Source organism: Carassius auratus, chromosome 10, assembly GCF_003368295.1.
Source record: "Carassius auratus strain Wakin chromosome 10, ASM336829v1, whole genome shotgun sequence".
NCBI lineage: Eukaryota > Metazoa > Chordata > Actinopteri > Cypriniformes > Cyprinidae > Carassius > Carassius auratus.
The window spans coordinates 2,559,427-2,571,889 of NC_039252.1; the positions used below are offsets into that span (position 1 = coordinate 2,559,427).

The window sequence follows — 12,463 nt, forward strand, 5'->3', positions numbered from 1 at the left end:
TTATTTGAAAACAAATGTCATTTATTCCTGTGATTTCAAAACTGAGCTTTAGCATCATTACTCCAGTCACATGATCCTTCAGAAATCATTCTAATATTCTGATTCGCTGCTCAAAAAGCATTTATTATTATGTTGAAAACAGCCGAGTAGAATTTCTCAGGTATCTTTGATGAATGAAACGTTCAGAAGAACAGAATTGATCTGAAATAGAAACCTTTTGTAACATTATAAATGTCTTTATCATAACTTTTGATCAATTTAAAGCATCCTTGCTAAATTAAACAAATATTTTCTATAATTTAAATTAATATAAATAAATAATAATAATAATAATAATAAATGTATTATGTTACAAAAGCTTTTTATTTCAGATAAATGCTGATCTTTGGATCTTGTCCTGTCAAAAGCCAGTGTTCCTGCCACGGAAACCTGAATAAATGTGTGAAGTAACACAATGTTAAGACATATTTGTGAAAAGTTCGTTTTTAGTTTCCACATTTTTTAACCCTAAACAAATGTTATATTTCAGAGCTTCCATAACCTAAAAAAACACTATGGCAATTAACACTTAAGCAAGTGTGTTTGACAGTTATATTCTAATGTCCAGTCCCTTGTCCACACACACACACACACACACACACTGCTGTCTTCATTGTGTGGCCTATATTATGGTAACTTAATATTTGGATCCCTGAATCAAGTCAATCATACAGATCTCAAGTGTCACATACAAAAGCTTTTCTGAAGCGGTTTAATGTGAGGTACAGATAAATATTTAAGTCAAGCTAATGTAAACTCTTCTCTCCTCTATTCAGTGTTCAGACCGTGTGTTGCGTTTGTTACTACAATCGTAACAGTGAAAATCTCTTCAAGAGTGCTCAATAACTGAGATTTAAAACTGTTAAAAGAAACAGCTCAAACTATTGCACAAATATAATATGCTACACATTAATCTGTCTTCCCTTTCTGCTGTGAACTTTTCTATGATACAGAATTTAGCTTCATCTTCATCACGAATGTATTTTACAGCAATACAAAGAGCAGTGTCTAACATTTTAACAGATGTAGTCATACACTTACTCAATTTTATTTGTTCCCCACTAAATAATGTTGTCACACTAAATGTTCAGATTTGATAAAATTATTGTGCACCCATAATTCTTCTAGACTATTGTATCTTTTGCTGCTGAATTATCCACTAACATAGTTTATAATAGTATTTTTTGTCATAGGTTATGATTATATATTTTTTTCATTTATTATTTTTAATTCAAATGAAGGGGTCTACATTTAGTATATGGTGTTAAACACACAAAAGAGTGATCAGGTGAACACACAGAGGTATAGAAATTCAATGGAAACACTGATTTAAAGAAACTGTGCGCTGGTATTGAATCTGATCAGTATCGACAGATAGTCTTTGTTTTTCTGTTTTCTTTATCAGATGGGTTCTGAAAAAATGGTGTCGTTGCATCCCTAATTATAGAGAAAAATCCCCATCTAGAGGCTTGAATGACACATTTAAACATGACAGAAGAGTGAGAAACTGGAGTTTCCCCATGATTCATGAAGCATTTCTTCCACACCCAGAGTGGACAGTCCCTCTCCGAGCACTGATCTATGATCTATCAAACACACCTGAGTTTACTAATCAATGTCTTCAGGATCATTAGAAAATCACCTTTGTTTGATGAGGGTTGGAGCTAAACTCTGCAGGAAAGTGGATCTCGCCAGCCAGATTTGAGGATCACTGATATAGTTCACAAGACTTTTTCATATAAAATCTAATTATGTATATATCACTCTGAAAAGTTTAAATGAAACATTAAATCTGATTTATCATGTGTCCTTCTAATTTACCACCTTTAAAGGCATAGTTCACCCAAAAATGAAAATGATGTCTCCTCTCAGTCACTGTCAGAGTCCACGGTTCGCGCTTGGTAATGACGGCTGCAGTAAACCAAATGTTCGCGGTCACTGTTCAAAGTCATACGGGTTCGGGCCGCAAAATACATCTAAAAAATAACAGCACACGCATAACAACAAATAATACTTCTGCACAATGCTTCTCTTTTTACAACAGAAATGTGAATTCTGCCGGTATTCAGACAGTCTCATGCATACAGATACAGATTCGGGCTAGAATCGCCTACGTATGTGATGTTTTGTTGTTGTTGACATTTCTAATCGTAAACACAGCCATGTTGAAGCCTGCAGTAAATGTTTTGCATTATGGCAGTCCACTCTGCTTATTGTTTTTCGAAAATGTTGCACTCCTGTTTGTCATTGTGCATGCAACTTTACACCAATAAATCATCAGAAATATTGATCTTTGCCAATATATTGAATCTTTACATTCCTCCTGCCTGTTCTCCATGGATTTACCTATATTTGTTGTTATTTGCCGTATAAAATCCATCTAGACATGCAAAATTGATTTTACAATTGATTCAATGAACACTTGTCTCACAGGATTTTTTTCACAAAAGTGATAACCCAAGAAAGCAAAGTAAACGGTCTCTCATTTGTAGGTTGCATTGACACCTAGCAGTTACCTGCGTAATCACCATCACCAAAATGTACTTTATTTTTATTTTTTTACATTGAAACTTGAAAAAAAAAAAAAAAGGCTGACCAACCGACCCCTTTTTTTTTTTTTCTTTTTTTTTTTTTACTGTTACTGCAAAGCAAATGATTTTTAAGGATGGCCTTATTGTAAATATATAATGAATATTTAAGCCCCGGGTCCTTTTGTGCTGCTCTGAACTGCTCATGCTGAAGGCTTTAAGGTGTTGCTGTAAAGCTGCTTTGAAACAGTTTGTAATGGAAAAAGTGCTTTACAAATAAAGTTGATTTGACTTCACTTATACAGCGGAGCTGATTTCTTCATGTATCCAGAACGTTCTCTCAATGTACACTTCATAAAACACATGTGATCTGTCAGCAATACTCAGTGAAACAGCTCTATGTGTTTTCTGTGAGCGCTCCAAAGCCTTTAAAACAATACTTTAACCATGTAGAGTTCAGTGTGTCCATGACACCATTTCTATCTTTGCTGGCAGACTGCAGCGTCTCAGTTCTGACGGACATGTCTGTTCACTACAGGATAGAGTCAGCTGTCATGATAACTTTGCATGTATTAATGTCACGTATGTGGGCCAGAGTCTGATGGGCAGTTAGGCATGAAGTGCACACACACACACACACACACACACACACAGTCAATTCATGTGGAATATTTACACAGCACACAAGCCCTGTGTTGCAGATTTGATTTCTTTTCATTTGAAACAGAATACATCCTTTGAAGTTCTCTGTTATTCAAAATTAAGATCTCATTGACTTCCATGGTATTTTTCCATACTTTTAATAACAAATAACTGTAAAGCACACCATGTATGCAGCTCATTATTTACATTACATTTAGCAGACGCTTTTATCCAAAGCAACAAATGAGGACAGTGGAAGCAATCAAAAACAACAAAAGAGCAATGATATGCAACAAAAATATTTTTTATGACCATGACTATGACCAAAGGGATAAAGAACATACATTTTTGCCACTTTTGTTTATTTATTATTAATGGAGGGCACTGTAACTGACATCAAAAACTTGCGGCAAAGAAACGAATGCATCTGTGTCAAAAGGATGCATTTAAACATACCACAGAGAATACAGCCAACAACCAACAAGCACATACTTCTGCTTCTGCGCGAGAGGAAATAACCTCCATACCAGCAGATGCCAATAGTCTGTATTTGTCATTCAGAAACTGGAAGAGCTGGAACTGCGGATATACAGGCAGACAACTAGGTCAGCCGGCTCTCGACGATCTCTGATACTGGCCGATGGTCAGCTTGGTGTGCAGGCCTTAAGCTGCCACAGTGCCATCAAACTGTGAATTCCCACAGTGATGTGTGAGGTCCGAGCATCTGATGACTTCTGCAGGAACCATGAACATCTGCTGGCATCTAATCTGCAGGACAAATCCAGCCGCTTTAATCCTACTGCACACATTAGCACAGAATAGCGTTCTCTAAAGCCATATCAGCACCATGATAAAAGACTTCAAAAACATGTGAGACCAAATACTGGGGATTTCTCTTCCTCTTACACTTTAAAGGTGGGCATACACTCAAAGACTGGCCATGTAAAATAGGCCCAAAATGTGAACAAATAAAATAACCTTAGCAGACGTGTGTGTGTGAACTGATCCTGGTTAAATCATATTTACTGCTCTGACGTGTGACTAATGTGTGTTCAAATGCTGCTGAACTTCTGAGCTATAGAGTACGTTTAGTGCTACAATAACCTGGACTTGAGAAAACACTGACAGCAGATTACAAAACTTATTTCAATTGTTCACTTGGTTTCATGGGCAGAGGGTGAACCATTTCCAGGGGAAACTCGTCTTTTTAGCCAAGTACCAGATATGGATGTCATATCAAAAAATATTATAAACTGGTTGTTTAATCAATTTATATAATTAGAATAAGACTGGTCAAAACAAAGACTGAAATAATTACCATATTGACCTGAATATAAGACAATGTTTTTTTTCTTGGAAATACTGTACATCTAAAAGAAATCATCTTATATTCAGGGTCTACTCTTTGACGTGTCAGTAATACAACCACAACAATAGATAACAACATACACATAAAAATACACATAAAACGAGCGTGCCGTGAAATATGTAATGTAACGTGTGTTTTTTATTGTACATCTAAAAGTGTACATTTTTAAATGTGACTGTTTGGTACATTTTACCAGTATTTACAATACTTTTTTAAACAAAAATTTAAAAAAGGAAATAATGCAATATAATTTTTTTTTTTTTTTTAGTAAAACAAGTTCTAAGTTTTTTCCAAAAGATACATCTGAAAAAAGAGGGGTCGTCTTATAATCAGGTTCATCTTATATTCAGGTCAATATTTTGTATTTTTTTTTTTTTCTACTTACCTCAAACATTTGAATGATTTATCACAGTTTTAGATTAAATAAATTCAGATTTAGGGAGCATAAGACACTTCTTTCAAAAACAAAACATAAAAAAAGCCTCAATATTTCACCTTATTCCATACTTTTGACAGCTAGTGTGTAGGCCAACGTATTATTATGTAGCCATAGGCCACCCTTTTCTTTGAAGATTAGGATCAGTGTCAGAAAATTAGTAAAATCCATATTGTTTCTCATGAACTACTGTGTAATGAAGCAGTCCAAAAATGCTGTGTATTTATAGATTATAGCTGAGAGCCCACACAGCTCTGAGCAAGCCACGGTCAACTGAACCCATGACATGAACCCTGGAGCTCAACACGCTCTAAACGGTGGAGATGATCGTGGACCTCAGGAGGAACCCCCCAGCACTCCCCCCACTCATCATCAGGAACAGCACTGACTGCACTGGAGTCATTCAGGTTCATGGGCACCACCATCTCCCAGGACCTCACATCGAGTCAGGACTGCCCCTCAGCCCAGCCTCCAAGACCTTTATATCTCCACAGTGAGAAAAAGGGCTAAGAAAATCACCTTGGACCCCTCTACAGAGCACTGACCTCCAGAACCGTTGTTTTTCCCTGTAGGCTATATTCAGCCTAAACAATTAAACTTTCATAATTATACATTGTCCATCACAACTGACATTTATACACAGAATCCAAAATGTGTACATTTGCAAACTGCACACTTCGCAAATAACATATTTCCACATTTATAAAATATCTGCACACTAATGCAGCAAACATGTCTGCACTGTGGAAGCTTTTAAAAGTGTCAAAGAAAGATGAAAAATCATTACAAGCACCGACAAGAGAGACTGTTCAGTACTGCATTGCATGTCCCCGATGAGAAGAGGACCGGGTGCTTGTTGCTGGTTACTGCATGATGATTGAAATTGCAAAAATTGCATTTAACAATTAGTAAATAAACTGCAGAATGGTATGTTGTTTTCTAATACATGCACAAATTGCATGTGTTCAAACAATGCTTCAAGAGCTTGCAGCGCCAGTGTTCAAAGTCCAAAGCGTGAGGAAATTCAGCACTGAAAAATATTATTTCACTAACTTGTAGGTTTGCAGTTAAATTGTGCTTTTGTTGGTCTGCTAAAAAACAAACAAGCAAAAAAAGTTCACTGTTAAGTAAATCTTTTTTAAAGGTTGTTTTGTAATTGAGTTTTTTCTTTGAAAAGCAAGATAAAATTGTAAAAAACACATTTTGGCTATTTAAATTACACACACACACAAAAAAATGAAAAAAACATAAATGTGTTCGTATTCGGTCTTCAGTCCATTCATTTTGTTCGGCTTCGGCCAAGATTTTTAATTTGGGTGAATCCCTACAGACAGGTGTGTGTTTTCAGCTTTCCACCTTGATATGAGCTTAATATGCTTAATGTGCATTCAGAAAAACAGCTGTGAACTTTAGTGCTGAAAATAGAAAAGCAAAGGAAATCCGATCTCTTGTGGATAAAACATTTGAACGCTGTCCGTCTTTTGTTTGGAGGAAACATTTGGCCATCATCCCAATAATGGTGACTTACACATTATTCAGGACAGAATAGTGCTACGTTTACTTTAACAATACACAAACAAATGACCAAAGTGTAGAAACTTCCTCGAAAATATAAACAATGCAAAAAAAAAAAAAATACTACAATTTGCCTTTCAATCAAAAATAATGCAAGTCAGGAATGCAATGGATTCAGAACTGCACTCCAGATCTCTACTGAAACTAGAGCTTGTACTGATCTGTATCCTCAGATGTGTCTGTAGTGAGGGGACATCTCATGGATCATGGGAAGATATGCCCAGTGATATGAAACCACATTCCTCTGGTCACTTTCCAGCACACACAGGAAGTCTTCAATCGCTCTTCAGTCATGCGCTGGTCTTCCATGCAGCCATCTAAGAAACGCAGCTGTGGTCTCTCCCTAACACACAAAAACCATCTGCTACAACACAGAGCTCCTCTCCTAACACTGAGAGCCAAACGTTACAGTCACAGCTTCAAACTAATATTACTGGAGCAGAAATGAAAGTCTCTATAGAACACAATTTACATGGGTGCATAAAGGCTACGTTTCAAAAGCTTAGTAAGTCTACATCGGCGGTTTATGTGGACATGCCTTTTGAGATGCATTGCATTTCACACCAAATGAATACCAGAAAACAATTCAACAAGATTAGTGAAAATACACAAAAAAAGTATTAAGTATTATATGTAGTATTGGAGTGAGCACTTTTTGAACTGAACATGTTTCCCTCCAAACTTAACAAGAACTCAACCGTTTCTCCGCTCACTTTAATAAGCCCGTGCTCACACTGCAGTGATCACATTCTTGGTCATCCCAAATATCTCACACCTCTCCTGATACAGACACTCAATGCTGTTCTGTACACTGTTAATGTCACTTTGTTCAAAGCAGTCTACCAACACATGCAAACCTCTCCAGCAGCCAGAATCATCAACATCTACAGGGATCTTTTGAGTCGTTTCTTCAAGCGTGAATGCGATGAACAATTACTTATTTTGAGAGTCAACTGATCTAATCATTATAACATTGATAAATTGACAATAAATCTAAGACTAATCTTTTCTAATCTTTCTATCTTCTGGGTAGAACCCAACCATACTGTCAAAACAACCCAACAGCTGGGTTATATGATAAAAACAAATGATATTATAATCATTTTACATTTATTCAACAACAAAAAACACTTCAGTGTCAATAATGTTGAAGAATTATTCAGATCCAATTATGATATTATGAGCTAACTTACCTATTAAAGCTCCAGCCGATTATTCACTGTCCTGTCTAATGGGGTTCATTGATATTTAAAGACATCATAGTTTCCTGTAATGGATTGAATACACTGTCACTATTTTAGAGGCTGAGGCAATAGAATTGGCCTCCGAATATTTCCCTTTGCCACTGGAATAACAGACCAAGTTGCTTTGACCAAATATGGCTGCTTCCAAACACTGGCAGGAGAAACAAACCAGCAGCACAGATCTCCTAAACGGGAGCGAGTGTTGGACATAAACCCAGCACCGGTCACCTATTCAAACTGACATACTGAGGGAGTCATAAACTAGAGTTATGGATTTCATTGATGATTAACAGACATTAAACATCAGACAGACAGATCGACTCTGTTAAACGTACTTGAACATGAACCCATAAACACATGCTCACACTGAATGCAGCACTGTCCCATCAGTAAGAGCTGCTCTTGTGTGTTGATCTGAGGGTTACTAGCACAGCTCTTCCCCGGGGAAAGACAGAGCACATCCTGTTCCTTCAGAAGAATACAGCACCACCAAGACGACAATCATACAATTCAACCCTGTCACTTCTTAAACCACATTAATTACTACAGGGTTTATCCGTTTCTTTGATTTTCTTAAGGACAAAGCAGCACAAACCAAACCGTCTATCCTGGTTAAAGGATACTTCATCCAAATATGAAAATCATTTCAGCTTTCATTTTATTTTATTTTTTTTCATGGGACACAAAAGGAGAAATTTTAAAGAATGTATTGACAACCCATTTGCATACACTGGAAGTGAAACACCGCTTCAAAAGGACAAAAAAAGGATTGTTAAAAAATTATATTACAATATAAAAGTCTTAATGTTTTTGCATGCTGAACAGACTCAAATTTGATTTATTCTCACTGAATTTATATCCTCTCAAAAATGGTGCATTTAAACACTTCCAGACATCAATGCTATGACACGTGATATGTCCAGTCACAACACTGCATGTCTGAATTAGCACCAGTGCCACTGATGGAGGCAGGAGAGATTATAAGTTCAACTAAAAAGACGTAAGTTCATCTTTAAAACACAAATGAAGATATTTTAATGAAACCTTGTGATTTCTGTCCCTCCAATGAAAGATCAATTCCACCAAAACCTTGACCCCACAAGCACTTCATAAGGACTCCAGTGATCAAGTAATGCAAATGCTTCTCCTGAAGAGTCATGATCATTTTCTGTAGTGAACAGATTTATTTCAGGCTTTTATTCAGATATAAACATTGACTGATCCACATATATGGTGAATGGAAGATCAGATGTGCTTGCTGGATGTGAAGGGTTGAGTTATTTAGGATCAACAGGTCATCATCCGCTCGGTCTCTACACCCTCTCAGACCCTGAACACAAAGGGGCCCTTCATGTCTCTGAAGCCCACCTCAGATCTGCTCAGTGTGCCTTCAATGGCAGGCTTGTTACGTGCTGAGGAGGGAGCAGACACACACACTGCTGGCCACATTGAGCCCGTCTGCAGCATCACTGCTCTGGTCTCGTGTGTGTCCTTGCTTCTAATAAAGAAGAACACTACAGACACGTCTCGGGAGTTCTTGAGGACAATACCAGGAAACATATGGGCAGACATCTTCTCCAAAAAACCATGAGAAACACCATGGGCTCTATTTTAACGATCTAAGCACATGGTCTATGGTGCACGACGCAGGTGCACTTAGGAGGTGTGTCCAACTCCACTTCTGCTAGTTTAACGACAGGAAAACGGTCCGCATGTGGTCTAAAAGGGTTGTCCCTATTCTCATGAAAAATAAACCAATTAGAGTCTCATCTCCCATCCCCTTTAAGAGCCAGTTGAACTCGTGCCATGGTGGATTTGCTATTTACACCAGGAATTTGCAAACGCAAAGGCTGAATGCGTCTCAAGAGATGAAACAGAGAAAAAAACTACTGTGCCATTGAACTTAGACCAGGTTTTTGTTGGTCAATGTGACCGTCTGTTTCAGTTGCCTCAAAATAGCAACACGCAAGCAATGCGCCTGAACACACCTTGTTTTCAGACCAGCACGTCCATGGATGCACAAATGGGCGCAAATGCATTTGTTATTTAAACAACGTAGTGCAGGGCCTGAAAATGACAACTGGTTTAGGCGTAAACTAGCAAAAAAGGCCCCATGACATGACATGATATCATTAACCATAAAAAAAACTGTATTGTAATTCATATATGAATTTCTAGGGCGTCTAAATTAACAACATGATCCAAAAATGTTTTTTTTTAAACTTCTTCCGCCAAAAAACAATCAAACCTGTTTTTGAGCAAATAGGAAGTAAAATATTTAGTATAATTTAAGAATTGTAAAAACATCAAGGTCTCCTAACCTCTTTTCTGTGAAATCTATTATGATTTTTAAAGCAAATGAAAGAATAACTTTTCAATTGTTATTAATATTTCAGACATGAGGAATGTTAACCTCTCAAACATCACTGCATTGCACTGCATCATACATTTAACCCCTGACAAATAAAATTGCAGAGCATTGATCATATAACTCAGCAGTAAAATATATTTTAATGAATATGATAATATTATTGGGACATAGAGTAGCAACTGATATTCATATGTATTATATGTAAGCAGTCGTAAAGATCTCATTGAATTAGACTTTTACTCTGATTTTCACTACATTATACTACATATAAGCCTGATGTATCACATATGACATAAAACACATTCACACTGTTTAATTTTTTTTATATATTTTGTCTAAAGGTTCAATAAACTTTTATATGCCACGTTTTCCCACTATTATTACATGTGATGCATTAGTGTTAAAACAGCTTTTGCTCATTTTAGCATGCAGAACACTTAGTGTGGCTTTCTTTAACCCATTTACTACTTGAGAAATGAATGGGATGTCCAGATAAGAGCCTCTGAGATGTAATTGAACTGAATGCTCTTTGAAGCACCAACACACTGCAGCAAAGAGCAGAAGCCACAACAGCTCACAGAAACTAGAGCAACATCTCTGTCATTCCACAGAAAAGAGGAGGACAGCTCGGTTCAGTCCTTTATTAAATGAATAACAGCTTCAATAAAGTCATGACAGACCCATGTCTCTCACCACACCCGATCTGAGCTCAGTTTGCCAGCCCTGAGGGCGCATTTTCCTCCAGCACAACTTACTCTAATACTTCAAACACAAACCAACACGGACACATTCTTTGCGAAAATATGATTTCTACAAGCCAAACTGGTGAACGGTCTCAACTTCGCAGTGAATATAAACATATGGAATAATTTGACACCAATTCGACATATTTGGACCGTCTGTGTGTGTGTGTTTATGCAATGATTCACAGCAGAACCATGAGAGGAACAGCAGTCCATCTGCTGTGTGCTGTCGGTTAGTCCAGTCCAGTAGGCCGCGCTTCTCCTCAAGTTTTTACAGTTACAGTATCTCAAGGCTTCATTCCTTCCGTGACGTGCGAATGTTACACTTCAGAGTTTACAAAGCTGTAGGCCATCATAATAAACCACTTAAAGCAAAGAACAGACAAAGTGTGTTTTTATAATGTAGGTTATTTTCAAAGCGCTTTTAACAGTTCGTCCGTTATAAACTATGCTACATATTCGCCTGAGGAGGGAAAAAAACGTGAACTTTTATGAGCTAAGGTCTATTCCAAACCCTTATTCCCAGCTTCTCCAAAACTATCGCCAAACCAATGCGTTTTCTTAAAAACTCACTATGACCCAAACCTCCTTTCAACGCGTAAATTCAATGTCGTGTTGATTATCATATCTGAGTTTTTAAGATATTCGCATCGTAAAGAAACTTTACAACCTTGAAAAAGTTTAGCAGCTTTAGCTAAAGTGTGTCGAATTAGTTTGTAGTTCTTACCTCAGATTTCTTCGGTCACTAGTTGTCCACTTTCGGACAATAACCAATGTGTGAACAATCCCTGTCCCCCAGCAGAGAGTTTGTGTGGAGTAAATATGCTGGTATGTATTATGTCAGAACAGAAGTGATTTCTGCACCGTTGCTTTGAGGCGCTGTGTTAAACTCCACCCTGCAGGGAGCGCGCACGCACGCACGCACACATCACTCCCTCAGTCCACTCTAATTATTTACTCACATTTTTTTATCCTTCCTTGTAATTACTTTACTACGGTCGGAAAACGACACAATGAAACAATGTATGGAATTAAGATCTCAAGCAGTAAAATTTTTGGTTCATACTACGACAATAAAAATAAAATAACTTTAAGACAGATTTTCATTATATAGAGGCTTACAGAATTAAAGAGACTCCGCTTTATTTTTACTCGAAACACGGTTTTACTTTATTAATATAGCTTTGAATGGTGTGGGCGGAACAAGCATCATGATTATAGCACCATCTTGTGATAAATATGAGACACCAGTGTTTTAGGAGTTTAGGACACTTATTTGATAACTCTTTTATTTCTCATTTGGATTTTTGTAAATGGTTTATTTTTTAAGATTAACTGTTTTTTTCTCACGCCATTGGTAGATGTTTTCATTCATAACTGTGTAAATATTTGATTTCAAAAACAGCATCATAGCTATTAAACTATATGTTGTTATGATGTTAAACCTGTATTTAACCTCAGTGCGATCTCAAAGTAAAAAGAGGTGATAAAGTAAAGTCAAGTCAACTTTATTTAT

General features: G+C 36.9%; 1 protein-coding gene across 4 annotated transcripts in view; it reads right to left on the reverse strand.

Moving 5' to 3' along the window:
• The window catches only part of LOC113109544 (talin-1), a 70,857-nt gene extending 59,017 nt beyond the window's left edge, over window positions 1-11,840 (reverse strand). For all 4 annotated transcript variants that reach the window (XM_026273153.1, XM_026273155.1, XM_026273154.1 and 1 more), the window contains exon 1: window positions 11,675-11,840. The gene's annotated coding sequence lies outside the window, so the exon portion shown is untranslated. The remainder of the gene's footprint in view (window positions 1-11,674) is intronic.
• Window positions 11,841-12,463: the final 623 nt, after the last annotated feature.